Below are 19,031 nucleotides of genomic sequence, written 5' to 3' on the forward strand. Positions count from 1 at the left end.
ATTGCTTGTAATCAGATTCTTCTTTGACAAAATGTTAAATAGAGGGAACCTATATCTGAGAAGAAAACTGCAAGTTTGAGAAAATATCTAGCAAACTAGTGTTCTTTTGAATGAAAACTTTTCCTTTGTAAAAATGAGGTGGTATGGTGAGCTGAATAATATCCCCCAAACATATCCAGGTCTTAATTCCTGGAACCTGTGGATTTCATCTTCCTGGAACCTGTGATTTTCATCTTATGTGGCATAAATGACTTCACAAATGTGATTAAATTAAGAATTTTAAGATGAAAAGATTGTTCTAAATTATCTAAGTGTGTCCTAAATGTAATCCCAAGTGTCTTTATAAAGGCAAGGCAGAAGTAGATATGTAATTCCTTACTATGGAAGAAACAAAGGCAATGTGATGATGGAAGCCGAGATTGGAGTGACGCACTTTAAAGATAGAGGAAGGGGTCAGTAGCCAGGGAATAAGAGGACCACTAGAAGCTGTACAGAAAGAAAGAGATTCTCTCCTAGAGGCTCTAGCGGGAATGTGGCCCTATCAATAACCTGATTTTAGCCCAGTGAAACCCATTTCAGTCATCTGGTTTCTAGAACAGTAAGAAAATATAGTTATACTGTTTTAAGCCACCAAGTGTGTGGTCATTTTGTACAGCAACCAGAGGAAACAAACACAGATTGTACCTGAGAAAGCGTGTAAAGTTTTTAAATTGACATACAGATTGGAAGACTCCGCCTACAAAAATCACAAACTTTTGTTCAATGTGCAATATTTGACTAAATGAGTTTTTGTAGGAACTAAGTGTGTTTTAGACTCTATTTATCTGAGGAAGTAGTTTTGTTAAAAACTAGGAATGGAGGTATTCAGCTTACTATGGGTTGGCTTATGTCCAACAAAAAGACATTGCAGCTTTAATCCCCAATACCTATGAATGTGACCTTATTTGGTAATAGGATCATTTCAGATGATCAAGTTAAGATGAGGTTATTAAGGTATGTCCTAATCCAATATGGCCCTTGCCCTTATCAGAGGAGGAAATGTGGACACATGACAGATGTGCACATGGAGAGAGTGCATGTAAAGATGGAGGAGAGATTGGGGTTGTGCCACAGAAACCAAAGAACACAAAAGATTACCAACCAACTATCAATAGCTCTCAGGAAGTCATGAAGCAGATTCTTCTTCACAGCCCTTGGAAGGAACAACTCTGCAACATTTTGTTCTCAGGCTTCTAGTCTCCAGAAGTTTGACACAATACATTCATGTTGTTAAAGCCACAACTGTGTGGTTTTAATAACATAAATTAATAACTGGGTTTAAGCCACCCAGTTGTGGCTTTGTTTGAGCAGCTGTAGGAAATGAATGCACAGATACTGGTGAGAATTTGTGCATCAAGCACAAACCACATCATGGCCAACTACATCTGCAAGTCCTCTTAATTATTATTCCTAAAGGCTAATGCCAAGACTTCCCTCTGGAATTAGTTTAATCAAGTTTTGTTTTGTTTTGATTTTTGTTTATATTTAAATTTTAAATGCATGAATTCCTAAGTAGCTAATTCTCTGTTTAATTTGGCAAGCTTCCTTGCTAACACATTTAAACCAAGTTTCGTTTTTGTCTCTCTCTATAATTCTGCTTCTCTGTCTTTGTTCATCTGTTTTTCTCTTTGTCATTTTCTCTCTCTGACTCTCTCTCTCTTTCTCTCTTTCTATCAGAGAGCCATAACAATAAAGTCCAGATTTTATGGACCATGAACTAGACAAAATTTTTTTAAACTAAAATTCATTGGTATGAGCTCTTGGTAAAACTTTTTTTTACAAAATCCAATGAGAGCAGAGCCCATTAGATAATGAGAAGATCACAGAAGTTTAGTTACAGTGTCACAAAGCTCTTAATTGTCTCTTTATTTTCCATCTATGTATACGTTCCAAAAGCCAGAACCGATGAAGTGTTTGTATCCTCTATAAATTTTGGTTTTGGGTTGGTCTGCTGCCTTGCGAGTGGTAATTCTCTCTCTGTGACTAAGGAAAAGAAAAAAACACAAATGGAAGTTTTCACAAGGTCTTGAATACAACTGGTTTCAGAGGGGTGATAGAGGCACATCCTTGAGGACTGATGTTAGGGAGTTCTGGGGGCTGTGCATTTTTAACTTGATCTGTCTGTTCACATCCCTGTCTCTTACCAAAGGGCAGCACTCCCAGCCTTGGGTTTAGAGGTTGCCACCTAAGGAACTTCTGAGACCTGAAGGTAGGGTCCTAGAGGACAGCGCTCAGAGCAGCTTTGTCCCAGTGCTTTGTGAAGTTAGGTCCTGGGAGCACTTGCTCCAGCCTGTCAGCTCTACAGTGGGACCAGAGGCTGAGACGCAGGAGCAAGTGCTCCTGGGTCCACAGTGGGACCAGTTGTGCACCAGACGCTGCTGCAAGGGCTGGGTTCTCTTTCAGTCTTACTCCTAGAGAGTTTATTTTTGAACAAGAGCCTTTGAGTTGATGCTGGGGTGGAGTGGATGTGGGCTAGTGAGTGAAGAAGAGATGCTTACTAGTTTGGTTTCTCTAAACTAGAGAATTTTAAAAAAGAAATTGTCACACAATTCTAGGAAAGAAATTGTGTAAAGTTATTGTCACCAGTTTTAGTCACACCTATTGCTGAGAAATGACACTTTTTGTAAGGTGTAAAGAAGAATATGATGAGGTTTTAGAATGGAGAAAGGTTCATGTCATCTTGTTCACTCTACCATTGTTCAGAAGTCAGATAACCATAATAGCTAACAGGTTTTAAGAGTTCACCAAGGACCGGATACTGCTCTCTGTATTTTTCCTGAAATAATTCACTTGAAATCCTCATAAGTACTTCTTAAGGTGGGGGTTATTATTATAGCTACTTTTGTAGGGGAGAATACTAAGCTAGAGAGGGTCTGAGCTTCACTGAGCCAGCAAATCAGAGGCAAATATGGCTTAGCAATTAAGAAAGAATAAAACATTTTTAACACTTTTTAAATGTTATGAATTTATTTACAACTGTTGAGAAAGAACTGAAAAGTTAAATGAGGAGCAACATCCCTGTCAGACTGAAAATGTATTACCTAAAACTTTCTTCAGTACCTGGACTGTTGCTACATATTTCCTACACCTGAAACTGGGGTGTGCATGTCTGTGTTGTTTGTTTAAATCTATTAGATGATTAACATTATAATAGCTAGTTTGTTTTGCTATTATAAATATATATTTTCTTCTTATATTGAAACTAAGTTTTTCTGTCCCCTAGAATAAATTTATTTATTCATTTCCTTAGTGATTCAGCATATGTTGATTAAATATCTGCTATTTGCAGATTTTGTGTTAGGCTCTGAGGATACTTCAGAAAACAAGACACATTCTTTGCCCTCACAATTTTTACATTTTAGCTGTATTTTGTCTGTACCTGCTATAGTATTAGGGCAAAATTTCTTATTGAAACACTAGGAAAAGTATAAGAAAGGCAAGGGTGAAGGAGAAATGCAATCCTGGGGGAGCCACCAGGATTGTGGCTATGGACCATAGGACAGGGGCTGTGCTGAGCCCAGTGCTTGTCTAGGCTATTTTTCTTTCCTGATTCTTTTTCTTTCTCAGTAAGCCAACAAAGAGATGCAAGTAGCCCCCAATTAGCTTAGCCAAAGAGGTTCCTTAAAAGCTCAGTGCTGTGGGGAGCTGAGGTTGAGTGTTTGCTGGCCTCTAAATGTCACTGGCTTATCCAGGCAGCTGGTGGAGCCTCCTGTTCCTTTTTTTGATCATACACTTTGTGCTAAGCTGTAGTCATTTGCTTGTATAAATGCAGATGTGAGTCCCTTTATTTTTTCTCTATTCTCCACTGAAATACAATTAAAAGGTCAGCAATGGATCTTGAACAAATTGTGCCAGTGGGGAGGAGAGAGGAAGCAGAAGGAGTGCTTTGTTTGTGGATTAGCTTGTTTATGACAGATCTAAAAACGTTTTGTTTCAAGCAGAGTTTTATGCATTTATCAATAAAACCAGGACTGGAAAGGGCAAATATCAGCCTGTTTGTCACAGGGTCTCCACATACTTAAGAATCCAGCCCCAGCAGAGAGGCTGGCAAATGCCTGTACTCATCCTCATAATACTTCTGCTCTGGCCATGCTTTGTCACAGTGATACAGAGTGCAGCCAAGAGGGGGCCCCCAAAAGGGATTTGGAGTGGGGTCCAGAACTCAAGGTATCTAGAAAATACTGGAGAGACATATAAGATATCCTCTCCCCTTCCCCCACAGGTGTGAGTTGGATGAAGGGACACATGGAGCAGGAACATGCAGGGCTGTTTTGCACAGCCACAGCCTTGCAGCTAATCTATGGCATAGTCATTTAACATATCTATAGTCTTTGGTGGGTCACTTGGATATGTTAAATAGCTGTGGTCAGGCTTGGAGCCATGGGGCTGGAAGTCACTTCCCCCCAAGATGTAACTGTGGGGCAGATCCCCTGAGTTACAGTGTCTGCATGGGAACTTGGAGAAGATTGGCTCCAGGCTACGGGGCCATACCTTCCCAGACTCACAATGGCAGCCCAGTAAACTTGGAATAATACAGGAATGCTGTCAGGTATAACTGATTGTGGGAGGAGTCAGAAATGGGGGTACAGAGGAAGATTGGCATGGGGATTTAAACCCAGACATGGCAGTCATGAGAAAAGAGAACCATGCAGGTTTGGCAGAGTGAGCACCCCTGCAGCCATATGAAGAGGGAGAGCCATGCACTTTTGGCAGAGTGAGGACCCCCTCTTGGCTCTGGTAGAAGAATGGAGAACCATGAGGTTTGGCCAGAGTGCAGACCCCTGTAGCTTTGGTAGAGGAGGCCCACGCAACTTTGGGATGCTCCCTTTGGCCATGTGGCCTGGGAAGCAGGAGAGACTTTGCCTGGAAAATAGGAACAAAGAACTCTTTCCAGTAGACCATGAAAAGGTGCCACATGGCTTTGGATTAATTAGAGATCCTGCTTGGACAGTGACACAGCTGATAGTGCCAGTGGCCTGGAAACACAGATGTGTGTTTCTTTTCCTGAGTTATGGTACCCTGAATTAAGGCAGGGGGAGAAGAAAGCACTGTGTGCATCTGTGGGTATCCTAAAGGACTTTGATATTTTAATGAAGATGTTAGGTCACTACTTCAAGTGTGTATAGCATTAAATAAACATTTCTTTTTCTTTCACAAATCTCTGGCAATTGAGAGATGTCTTCCCAATTAGCAGCAGATAATTGAGCCCAGTAGGTGGTCTGGACAGTATTAGTGTACCATCCTCCTGAGTCTAGGCCCCTGTGTGTCTTTTCTGTAACAACAGGAAACCCTGGAATGAGGACTTGAATACAAGTATTTATGCTGGGATATGTTAGTAAAAGAGTGAGGAAATGAGGGAAGGAAGGGATGGAGGTTGATAGAGGATGTATTAATGTGTAGGTTTCGACTGTGGGCAGCTGGGGCTCATTCTGGCTGGAATCTCTAGGACATGGGATGGAACATGCCTGAAAGTTGTCCTACCCAAAAAGTGAAGATACAGTATATATGCACCAATGGGTTTTGTCATTGGCAGAGGGATTTTCCCAGGGGTTCAGATTCCAGAGTCTTCTAGCTGAGTACTCTATGGTATGCAGAGACAGCTTTGCAATAGAGAGCTACAGGGCTTTCAGTGTGAAGTAGGTGTGCAGAGGGTCTACAACACAACCCCAGCTTAGCATTAATCCTGATAGGAAGGAAAGAACAAAGATTTAATGATTTCACCAGAAGCTGAGGCATATCATCTTTTTTTTTCTTTTTATTTATTTATTTATTTATTTATTTATTTATTTATTTATTTATTTTTTAAATTGATTATGCTGTTACAGTTGTTCTATTCCCCCCTTCATTCCCCTCCACCCTGCCCCCCATCCCCACCATTACCCCCCTTTAGTTTATGTCCATGTGTCTCAAGTCCTTTAGGTTCTATATTTCCCATGCTATTCTTGCCCCCCCCATCTATTTTCTATCTACTGTCTATGCTACTTATTTTCTGTACCTACTCCCCCCCATCTCCTCCTCCCACTCCCCTGTTGCTAACCCTCCTTGAGATCTTCATTTCTATATTTCCACTCCTGATCTAGCTGTTCTTTTAGTTTGCTTTCGTTTTAGGTGTGGTTGTTAATAACTGTGAGCTTGTTGTTCTTTCACTGTTCATGTTTCTTTAACTTCTTTTTCTTAGATAAGTCCCTTTAACATTTCATATAATAAGGGCTTGGTGATGATGAACTCCTTGAATTTGGTCTTATCTGAGAAGCACCTTATCTGTCCTTCCATTCTAAATGAAAGTTTTGCTGGGTAGAGCAATCTTGGTTGTAGGTCTTTAGATTTCATGACTTGGAATATTTCTTTCCAGCCCCTTCTTGCCTGTAAGGTCTCTTTTGAGAAATCTGCTGACAGTCTGATGGGGACTCCTTTGTAGGTGATTGTCCCCTTAGCTCTTGCTGCTTCTAGGATTCTCTCCTTCATTTTAATCTTGGCTAATGTAATTATGATATGCCTTGGTGTGTTTCTTCTTGAGTCCAACTTTTTTGGTACTCTCTGGGCTTCTTGGATTTCTTGGAAGTCTATTTCCTTTGCCAGATTGGGGAAATTTTCTTTTATTATTTGTTCAAATAATTTTTCCACTGGTGGTTGTGTCTTTCCCCCTTCTGGTACCCCTATAATTCGGATATTGGAGCGTTTAAAGATGTCCTGGAGGTTCCTAAGTCTCTCCTCATTTCTTTGAATTCTTGCTCCTTGACTCTTTTCTGTTTGGCCATTATTTGCTTTCTTCTGGTCCACTCCATTGATTTGAGTCCCAGTTTCCTTTTCATCTCTATGGGTTTCCTGTGGAATTCCATTCATTTCCCTTAATTTAGCCTTCATATGTTTCTCTAATTTGTGGCTATAATCAACCAGATCTGTGAGGAAGCTGATGACCAGTGTTTTAAACTGTGCCTCTGAGAGTTTTGCTATTTCTTCGTCGCTTAGATTTATCTCTAAGATTTATCTCTCAGATTTATCGTGCCTTCACAACTACACTCTGTGTGAGACTAGTGGATAACTGGTTTCTCAGATTTTTTTTGGTCCTCTATGACTCTATCCCCACAGTCAGAAAAGTATTCTAATTCTTGACTCTGTTATTTAAGATATTCAAGAAACTTCCTTTATTTTGACTCAAATTCCCTCAACTTATAACCCACCTATAATACAAATTGTATTACAGGTAAATTGACCAAATTATGATATCCAGACTGCATCATAGCTATGTTTTCCTGTCCCAAACCAAACTGCTCACCTTCTCATCTAAAACTGATTGTTCCGCCTTACAAGTGGCAAATTGAGAAACAAGAGATTTATTCTTACTCCTCTCTTTATGTCACAGGAGCACATCCAATTAATCAGCACTTTTTTTCATTGTTATGTTCAAAATATAACAGTTCCAACTGCTATATTCCATATTACCCCCCAAACTACCATTATAGCATAGGCCACTACCTTTTAGGTTATGTTAATGCTCTCTTAATAGCCCTATCTGCTTCTGCCATCGTTCCCTAGCAGTCTATGCCCAACACAGCAGGCAGTGTGATTCTTCTGAAAGCTAGGTCATATTATCCCATCCTTTGCTCAAAGCCCTTCTCCCATGTTCTCTGTGATCTCATCTTAATGCCTTCCACCCCCTACCTCCATCAGCCTATTTTAGTTATACTTACTTCCTTTTTTTCCCCTGAAAAACCTAGACATGCTCATTCTTTGGGTCTTGTGCACTAGCTGCTTCCTTCTGCCTGGGAAGCTATTTCCCTGTCACCTACAAAATATATAGTCTCATTTACTTTAGGACACAGATCCAATGTCATCTGCATGAAGTCTTCTCTTACCACTCTTAAAATTGTAACTAATGACCTGGCCAGTGTGGCTCAGTTTGTTGGAGCATCATCCTGCAGACTGAAAGGTTGCAGGTTCAATTCCCAGTCAAGGCACATGCTTAGGTTGCAGGTTTGGTCCCCCATCTGTGAGCGTACGTGGAGGGCAACCAATTGAAGTTTCTCTCACATGGATTTTCTCCCTCTCTCTCCTTCCCTCTCCTTCTGGAATCAACCAAAAATATATTTTAAAAATTGTTATTCACTCTATAACTTCTAGAGATTCCTATTTTTATTTTGTCTAGCTCTTATTACCATCTGCCAATATTTTACTTATTCACTCATTACCTAATCTCCCCACCACAGAAGAAAATATGTCTGTTTTGTTCATGGATTTATCTACATTTTCCAGAATAGGACTTGACCTTGAGTATCTACTCAGTCATAATTTGAATGAACCAATCAATACCTTTTCTGTCCTGATTCTCCCTTCCTTGGAGAGGAAATTTCCTCTTAATATCTAATTAAGACTTACCCACTTTCAGAACTTAGGTATTTTCCACATCCTCCAGGAAGCCTTTCTTTTATTATTGCCCGGCCTGAATACCACATTTTCTGAAGCTAAAATTGCAAATGAAAAAAATAGAAATTATCACATTTATCCAGAAAATTGAGGAGATTGTGTGGTCTTTTTGACAACCTCAAGAAATTAGAGGCAAAATAACCAAAAAAAAAAAAAAAACCCAATAAGTCTGTGTTACAGTACCATCTGTGCTGTAAAGCCATTCTTTCTGAACTTGCTGAAGCACTTTCCCAGACTCTATCAGACTGAAATTAATACACCCATGAATTCTCTGAATAATTGAGACAAAGATGCAAGGGAAGAAATTAAGTACCTGTATATTTTAGTATATAGGTTATCTGTTGCTGCATAACGAACTACCTCAGCACTTAGTGAGTTAAAACAATGTATTCCTTAGTTACAGAGCTGTGAATGAGCGGTTATGTTGATCTGGGCTGAGCTTCCTTCAATATTTGCTGGGTTTTATTTAGGTACCTGACCAGCTGGTGGACAGGCAGAGGATTTGTGTGGTCTAGGATGTGCTCACTCTCATTTTTGGTGGCTGACTGGTTGTGGAACTAGTATGTTGGTTATTTGGTCACATACTTGTTTTTCAGATGCTGGCCATGAGGGTTCCAGGTTTCCAAGAGAGTGCATAGAATCACATTCAGTTTGTTGTGGGCAAGGCAAGTTCACAATTGTACAGTGTTATCACATATATTGCTTTAAGAGTTTACATTTGAATATTTTGATTCTCAGAACAAGTCGGGGACAAAACCATAATTTTAAACTCAGCAACTTTGCATCTATGCAGATATATTACCTGAAACCTTCAAGTATAGAACAAAAGAGCTTTAAAGAACAATGTCCCACTTTGCTTTAGAAGACCTTGGAACACACTGAGCCACATGGACCATAAGCATGACCCTTCCAGCTTGAGGACAGAAAACATGAATACCAAAATCAATGTGCTCCCTTCGGTAGTCAGAACCCAGAAGGGTCTGAAGATTCTCTAAGCTATAGGCTTGGTTTGTTTTGTGCACTGAAGCAAAAGGAAAGGATGGAAATGAACATGGGAGGAGAAACAGAGTGCTGTTGATGCACTTGAAGACATTTTGGAATGAAGAAATTCAGTGTAGATCAGCTGGGTGAGGAAGGAAGTAGGGTTGAGACCTAGTCTAATCAGAGTCCTTTGGCTTTGGAGCTGCTTGTTTTTGCTATGTGAAGATGTTGATAAAATCATGTTTTTTCCACAGGTTACATTCTAGCACCCAAGATTGTTAAATGGGGCCAAATCCTAGGTGGTAAGGTAGGATCTCAATAGAATGAGATTAGGTAACTATTTTCTCTTTCTTTCTCACACCTTAATATTTTCCCAAATTGCTTTATATCACCAGTGTCATAATTTAATTTTCTTCAAAATTAATATGTTTCACTTTGTTTTCATTACTCACTATTGTGGAGATAGCCTGGTTAAAACCTTCCCACTGAAGAAATTGCTAGTCAAAATATTTTAGGAAGGAAGCTCAAACATTCATTGTTTGCCTTATTAAATATTAACTCAGACACATGGAGGAGAATACAATATGTGCTCTTGTCTTAGTCCCACTTGTTATCTGTTTCTACCTTTATCTGCCTACTGGTTTCAAACCATCTTACTACACATGGACTGTAAGGCCAGGCTCAGGGGTGCTCTTAGATGCCTTTCACAGAAATGAGGCTGAGGTTAAAATACCTTGCTTACATTTTCACGGAGTAAAGGAATGTTATCAGAACTAGAGCTGACTACTTGGGTAAGACCAGTGAGTCTCTTCAGGTACCATAGAGGGTTAAGAATAAGGCCTCAGAATTTTCTTGTGCAGAAAAACTGTGAAAACATGTCTGCTCTAACCCCTAAGCTGGAAACTTGGAGGAAAGATATTAGACATTTTAGTCTCTCGCCTGTGGACTCTATTAGACCCTTTGCATTAACTGAGTCATGCATTCGTTTCTGCAAGGGTTTGTTGAGTTCCTACTAGTTCAAAGCTTTCTCCCAGGTGGTGCAACAGGGAAAACAACATGCTCACTGCCCTTCGGGATGTGGCTCATAAGAGTATATTGCCTCAAAACAAGTCCTATGATGAGGCAAGTGCAGGGTTTGTGGAAGCAGATTGAAGGAGCACCTGGTGCAGCCTAAATTATTAAAATACCTATGTCTGGGAGTATATCTTCTATTTTTACCTTTAGCAATTTTTCACTCCAGAAATTGGTGGAATGGAGAAAGGTAAAATACTATTGGAAAAGAGAACATCACCCTCCAGCCAGAGTTGAGTTAATTGCTGAGCTGGCATGGATCACCTAGGACAACAGTCTCCAAAGTGGGTCACCACCCAGAGTCTTGAAACCAAATATTTTGCAGGGATCTCAATGCTAAAAAGAGGGAAAAAAAGCCATTATATTTTCTACTTTTACCCATACACTTGTTTAAAATAGATTTTATTCATTAATTTTTAGAGAGAAAGGAAGAAAGGGAGAAAGAGAGGGAGAGAAACCTTGATATGAGAGAAAAACATTGATTAGTTGCTTTTTCTATGTGCCTTGACCAGGGACCAAACCTACAACCCAGGCATGTGCCTTGACCAGAAATTGAAAGGTGACCTTCTGTTTTGCTGTACGATGCTCAACCAACTGAACCATTCTGATCAGGGCTCACCCATACATTCTAATCCCTTCCCCCAGATGTGCCATTTCCATTCTATCTCTGTTTATTTGAGAATACCCAGTGTTATTGCCAGCCATTCTGTTCAACAGTTTCATAAACTCGATATAATTTAATCCCCCCAACAGTGCTCTGAAGGGATTATAATTTATTCACTCCACAGATAAAGACACTGAGGCAAGGAGCAGTTTGTTAACTTACCCAAGGTCACACTGCCTCCAAATGACTTTAGCTTTTGTGTGGGGTATGGGACTATGTGAGGTCTAATAGGTCCAAGAGTAGGCTGAAACCATAAGATATACCAAGAACTAGTGGGAAGGATTATAGTCCCAAATATACCCTTTAAAAATCTTAGCAAACATTGGGCTGACATGGGTTGGTGTTGGGAGAAAGGGGTCTGACATAGTAGGTATGGGCAAAATATCAGGATCCCTGGAGTATGGAGGTAATAGGCAGAAAGGTACAGTGGCATGGCTCCAGTAAATCTGCTTCTATCAGGGGCAAATCAACCCAGACCTGCCCTTCATGTGAATTGGAGGGATGGGGAATGAAAGCACATATACTTGGGCAAATGGTCATGGCAGGAATCTAGGATCAACCAATATTTGGGCATAAACCAGGCTTGGACACACCTCTGATCTGAAGGATACCTGTTTGTGTTTTGCAGTCCACCAAAGACCCATTCCTGGCCCACTCATTAGTGATGAGGAGTCTCCGAACAGAAAACAGCCTTCCTACAAATTTATTATAACCAGTTAGATCTAAAATTCAGCTTGAATTTCTCCTCCTGGCATTGGAACAAATTGTAGACTATAAGCACCTGTACCCAAACACTGAGAACTCAGGCATAATGCAGTTTCTCCTTGTAGGTTATGCTCCTGGTTGGCCACTGCCCCAACGATTGGATTCCCTTTCTGCAATATGAATCCATTTTCTCAAGATTTTCTCTTTAGGATTCTTAGGGAGGGAAGAATCATCTCCTGCTATGCTAGAGTCACTGCCTTTGGGGCCCTTCGTGGGCTCCTCACTGTAACCTAGGAGTCATAGAAATTTCTTTATGCAACTAGATATTTTAAAGTGTGACACATTTTCCATCAATCCTTCCTTAAATCTTTGATCTGGGTGCTTTGCAAAAGCACCACCTCCCAGCTATGGATCATTTCTGGTAAAAAGCACTAGGGCTTTAGGTCTGTGCCTCACATAGTTGCAGGCAGACACAGAGATCAGAATAAGGCTATGAGGGATAGACCCATCATTCTCACTATTATATGAATAAACACTCCTGCCTTCTCAATCTACTCTGGTCACCCTCTATGTGGACACCAGTGAAGGTTTCTAAAGCTCCTTTTTTTCCTTCAGGGGACTTAGGGGACTCTCTATTATGCAAATAATATAGCCTTAAGTAAAGAATGAACTCCAAGACTACTTGCAATGTAAGCCTCTTTATTATTAGCAAATACTGTTTTCAAATTCAAAGCTATTTTTCAGCTCAGCTCCTCTCCAATCTCTTTCTCTTTTCTCTGCTGCAATGACCCCCAAATACTTGCATACGTATGATCCAGCCCCTTGTTTTTATTCATACTCTCCTCCCTGCTGGAAAGGTCATACATACTGCCATTTTTCAAAATTACCTTTCCTTTAGAGACCAGTTTTTATAGTGAAACTTTCTTTTATGCCTCCCAGGAGAATATAAACAATGCTAACATGTTCATAAATCTCTGCCATAAAGCCTTATTATACCTCTTCTCATGGTTGGCTTTTTACTTTAGTGAGTCTTTCCCACTAGATCAGGAGCTTCTGGAGGGCAGCCACAATACTTAATTTTGTATTCTGCAATGCAAACCAGTGTCAGGCTTGGACAAAATGATTCAGTTCATGTCTTAGTGTTGTAATGATAACCTACTGTGAGGCCTTTCTAAAACACCTTCCTGGACTAAAGCCAAAGGGGTGGCAGGAAAGATAATAGACTTTAGATTCAGACAGACTTGGTGTTTTCTGGTGTAATCACTTACTGATTTTATGTTATCTCTCAGAACTCTCAATTCCCTCCTGTGTAAAGCAGGATTATAAATACACGATGAGAATCTAGATGTCTGCACACAGGATTCCTGTTGTGACACTTCCCACCACATGAGGAAAAAATGTACAAGTATGAAAAGGGAATGCCAGAGACACAGTATTGACTACCAGCAGGAGCACTAGTTCCAAAGGCCCATATGGATATCACTCTCATGACTTGGTTAGCCCTAATGTGGACTAAACAGGGTAGCTGTTCTCTTAGTCCTTTCTGAAGGCACATTTCATAAAGGCATATTTCAGAGGCTTGCTGCATACAAATTCTTTCTCTAAAGCTCCTTCCTGGCTCCCCATTAGCTATACCAAGACAAGGGAAGAAGGCAGTCATGGGTCCTGGCTAACTTACTGGATGCAGAAGACAACACCCACACCTTTGGTGCCCACAAAAAAAAAATTTCAGCAGTCTGGGTCTGTTTGGAATCTTTTCTTTTCCCACAAAAATTCCTACCCTATTGGATCAGGCTGTTTGAGTAACTCGATGTTCCTTAGTGTGCCTATTTTAAAGTTCCTCCTTGGTAGTGAGGCAGTAGGCATGTATGTGTTTGGGGGAATCTCTCTTTATAATAAACTATTTGAACAATAACATTATGGCCAGGACTAGGTCTAGAGTAGAAAACGAAACAAAGGAAATGTTGATTTTTTGTGTCAGATTTTGCCTCTTACCAACTGTAACACATTGGTAAGTTTTTTTATCATCTAAAAGATTCAACTGTAAAATAGAGATGATCATATATATCTACCACCTTAGGCTGTTAAGAATATCCAATGAGGTAATGTGTGTGGAGATGCTATGACAGTAATTTTCATGGTATACACATTGACACTTTCTTTTTTTCTCTCTTGAAATGTAACCCAATAATTTGCTTTTCCTATTTGGCTGCAAGTAAGTTTATTACAAGAGAAGCCTAGGAACTCAGGACCAAAGACTTGAGCTTATCACTTTCTATAATAAAAGAATACTCTCAAGACCTAATTCCAAACTTTCTGCAAAAGTGAAATATTTATAAATCCATGTTGCACTTGGAGCCTTCATAACCTACTTAGTACCTGCCTAATTGACAAACTCAAAGCCAGTAGTATCTGTTCTAAGTTGCTAAGATCATAGCAGGTAATTTTGCCCCATGAGAAGTTGACCACATTGTTGACCCAGAAGAAAGAAGCTTCTTGTTTTTTTTTTAGTTAAAATGGATGCATTGTAATCAATTAACATGACTGACCTAACTGTCAGAGGACACAAAACACCATTACTTCTGGTCATAAAGCTCAGTAATCTGGTCCCAGTTTTTCTTTCTCAGACCCCTCTCAAATTGCTCTTGTAGCAAGGTCTCTCCTCTTTGTCTGATAGTTAGGCTTGAAGTAAAGTTTAGGGGACCATTCAAGCCAAGGAAACTAGCTCCAGGTGTGTGTTTATTGGGTATCCAGAGCTTTTTCAAAAATACTCTTGAGAAGCAAGAATGATAATGGTGAAGTCATAAAATGTTTCAAGAGTCCCAGGGAACAAAACTAAAGTCCTTCTAGGACCACATTCTGACCCCAAGCTGACAGAAATATGGGAAGCAAGCCTGGGAATTTCTCCTTTTAAGAGAAGCAGTATAGTGCAGTTATTGAAGGTATTGGTTTTCTGATAAACTCTCTGTAGTTGTGAATCTGAAATTGGCACAGATGTGTGACCATAGCCTAAGTTATAAATTTCTCCATGCTTCACTTGCTTCCTCTGTGCAATGGGCATAATAACGTAACCTAAGCCTTGGCTGGTGTAGCTCAGTGGATTGAGTGTGGGCCTGCGAACTAGATGATTGCAGTTTGATTCCCAGTCAGGGCACATGCCTGGGTTGCAAGCCAGTTCCCAGTGGGGGACACATGAGAGGCAACCATAAATTGATATTTCTCTCCCTCTCTCCTTTCCTTTGCTTCTAAAGATAAAAGAATAAAATCTTTAAAAAATAATAATGCAACCTAGTTCAGGTGATAGAAAAATTAAATTAAAAATGCATGTAAAATGTGAGTGAAGTGTTTGACACTGCTCAATAAAAGGAATAAAATCTATTTAAGAGTGAGGAACTCCATATCACAATGTAACTTCCAGAGTTTAGAAACTACTCAATGAGTTCATTTTTGTGTATGGTTTAAATATAAGTAGTGAAACCATAAAAGTCCTAGAGGAGAACATAGGCAGAAAAATTTCAGATATTCCACACAGCAATATTTTTACCAATATGTCCCCTAAAGCAAGGGATATAAAGGAAAGAATAAACAAATGGGATCTCATCAAATTAAAAAGCTTCTGCATGGCTAAAGAAAACATCAGCAAAATGAAAAGGGAACAAACTGTAGGGAAAAATATATTTGTCAATGATACCTCAGAAAAGGGTTTGATCTCCAAAGTATATAAAGAATGCACATGCCTCTACTCCAGGAAGACACACAATCCAATTTAAAAAATGAGCAAAGGACTTGAACAGACACTTCTCTAAGAAGGACATACTGAGGACCAGGAAGCATATGAAAGGATTTTCAGCATGACTAGCCATCAGAGAGATAGAAATTAAAACCACAATGAGATACCACTTCACAGTGGTCAGAAGGGCCATTGTTAACAAATCAACAAAGTGCTGGTGAGGTTGTAGAGAAAAGGGAACCCTAGTGCACTGTTGGTGGGAATGCAGATTGGTGCAGCCACTGTGGAAAACATATGAAATTTCCTCAAAAAACTAAAAATGGAATTGCCTTTGGAACCAGCAATTCCACTGCTCAGATTGTAGTTTAAGAATTCTGAATCACCAATTCAAAAGAACTTATGCACCCCAATGTTCATAGCAGCATAATTTATAATAGCCAAGTGCTAGAAATAGCCTAAGTGCCCATCGGTAAATGAGTTGATCAAGAAACTATGGTGCATTTACACAATGGAATACTATGCAGCAGAAAGAAAGAAGGAACTCCTACTCTTCATGACAGCATGGATGGAAGTGGAGAACCTTATGGTAAGTAAAATAGGCCAGGTGGTAAAAGACAAATACCCTATGATCTCACCTATAAGTGGAACTTAACCAACAAAACAAAGGAACAAAATAGCATCAGAGACATGGAAATAAAGAACAAACTGACAGTACACAGAGGGTTTGGGGGTGGGGGGTGTTGGGGGATAGAAAGGGAAGGTTCATCAAGGAACATAAAGGTATAAAGGACTCACTGACAAAGACAACAGTGGAGGGGAGGATTGGAGGTGGATCGTGAAGGTGAGTAAGGCAGGAGAGAATAATGGTGTGAAAAGAGGGACAACTGTAACTAAACAATAAAAGTGGATATTTACAAAAAAAGAGAAAGAAACTACTGAATGACAGGAATCCAAATGAGTTTGGGTTAGATTGATTTATCAAAAAATAAAACAGTAATAGTTTGCTTGGGGAAAATTTTAATTATTATGAAGAAAACTGAGGAATTTTTATTCCAATTTAAACTTTTAAAAAGCTTTATATATTATAGTTCTCAACTTTTTATTTCAAATGAAACATTGGGCTGATCTTAGCCAGAGTGAATTGAATTTGCTGATCTTATTTCCAAGCCTTAATTTTCTTACCAATTCATTTCTCTTTGTTGTCTCCATGATCTTCCTCAACACAATAGAGGATGAAATCACCAAGACAAGGAACCAGTTCACTCATCCCCAGACAAAGATAGAGTTTCCCTTCAGTGGATCCACTTAAGTAGTACACTGAGCAAATGAAACTGACTGTTGTGTCATAATGGTCCCTTGCCCTTCCCTCTGGCTGTGGTTCTTTCCTGCCACCTTGTATTATGTCCTCCAGATGTACAGAAACTGTGGCTGTTCCAGCCATGTGCATGTGCATGTACATGAATGTTTGCCTCCAGACACACCCCCACATGAATACATGAAGAAAATGCATATAACAGACATCCACACAAACATACATTGACTAAGTCAGAAACACTCTGATATACATAAATGCACATAGGGAGGCCACATTTAAGCAATAAGAAAAACAATTTTTGCAAACCACTTACCATACCTAACCTCACACATATTTGCATATAAGCAGCACATGAATGAACTTTAACCATGTCATGTGACTAGTCTGTGAGATTTGGGAGTGTATAGGGTGAAGTTCTTGTTCTAATCACGTTCCTTTTATGAAGAGCTTACTATAGATCCTTAGATCAGCAAGATAATTCCATATCCTATTACAATCTGCCAAAAAGAAATAGATAAATCTATTAGCCTGCTCTTTGCTCGTTTTATCATTGTGACAGCTTCTCATGGGTCTACATTCATCAAGCTTTCACACCATCTGACTGCCAAGTCTCCACCACTAAGCTGCAAGTTAATAGCTCTTTAATCTCTATTTAATTACTCATAAATAACTTCAATATTGCCATCTTCTTTTAATTGATTAAAAAACAATTTTGGTGGAAGTGAATAATGAAATTTGGTAGCAACCAACTATGGAATGAGTTTCCTTTCATCAAGGTAATCAAGAAGAAATAATGAGCTAAACACACCTTGCTCTATTTGCAGGTTTTTAAGAATGCTAGAACTGGCAGGACCTTTGATATTCAACTCATCATTATGTCTTAAACTGTGACCCACAAGTGATTAAACATTTTTTTAGGAAAAACAATAGTCTGTGTTTATGTAAGTCTAGCATATAAATCTCTCACATTTTGGAGTTTTAAATCAATGTTAGCATATTAAAAGCTCTGACATTCCACAATTTGAGAAGTCTAGTTTCATTGCTCAGCTGATCTTTGCCAAAACTTATTTGACAATAAAGTCACATTTATTGAAATCCATTTATGTTATCTATTGCTGTATAATGAATCATTCCCAAATTTTGTAGCTTAAAACAACAGTGATGAATTATTTTTCACAACTTCTGGATTTCTTGTCCTGGAAAGTGCAAGATGATTGGGCAGTTGGTGCTATCACCTAATTCTTCCTCCATATGGTTTCTCAGTCTCCTAAAGGCATCCTTGAATAATGGCTCAGGGCAATGTTTCAATACGATGAACAAGAAAAAGTACAAGGCTACTAAAGGCCTATACCTGAGATCAAACAATATAATTTTTTCTATATAATATGAAACCAAGCAGGTTACAAGGCCAAGCTAGATTCAAGGATGTTATAAACTAATGTCCAAACTAATGTTGATGAAAAAAAAAAAAACCAGTCACATTGCAAAGGTGCAAATGGAATGGAAAAACAATTATTGTGGCCATCTTCAAATGTAATGTACCACAAGCCACTGAAGAGTATTTGGAAGACTGTTTATCTAGACTGTTTGGAAGACTGTGAATCTAGATCAAGCTCCACATTTTCTAGGTTAGGATACAGACACTCATGTATGGAGTGATTTGCCCAAGGACACATATCTAGTAACCAACAGAGATGAGATTAGCATCTAAACCATAGACTCCAAGTCTTTTGTTTCACCTTTGTGCTTTCAAAGGGTTCTCAGATGACTGTGAATGACTTGAAAAATACTCCAACACTTACTCCCTGGGGTTTGAGAGCCCCAGACTCTCAACTTGGTCTTAAAAGCAAGTCCAGCTGGGCCTGTCAGGTCGTGAATAACTGAACAATAAACCAGAGATTCAGCTTTCCATGCCTTCATTTCATGAATGATAGGCTCTGAGATAGTTGAACTTGGAGACTGTGAATGATATGAGCTAGTCTCAGAAGATTTTATAAGATAACATATACCTTTTATTCCCCAAATTTTTATCCATATCATCTGAATATCTACTGAATCTTGTGCACTTATGATTCCCAGTCAGATCTTCATTTAATTCCTTA

The sequence above is a fragment of the Artibeus jamaicensis genome, unplaced genomic scaffold (genome assembly GCF_021234435.1).
Source record: "Artibeus jamaicensis isolate MK-2021 breed Jamaican fruit bat unplaced genomic scaffold, CSHL_Jam_final contig_332, whole genome shotgun sequence".
Classification (NCBI taxonomy): Eukaryota; Metazoa; Chordata; class Mammalia; order Chiroptera; family Phyllostomidae; genus Artibeus; species Artibeus jamaicensis.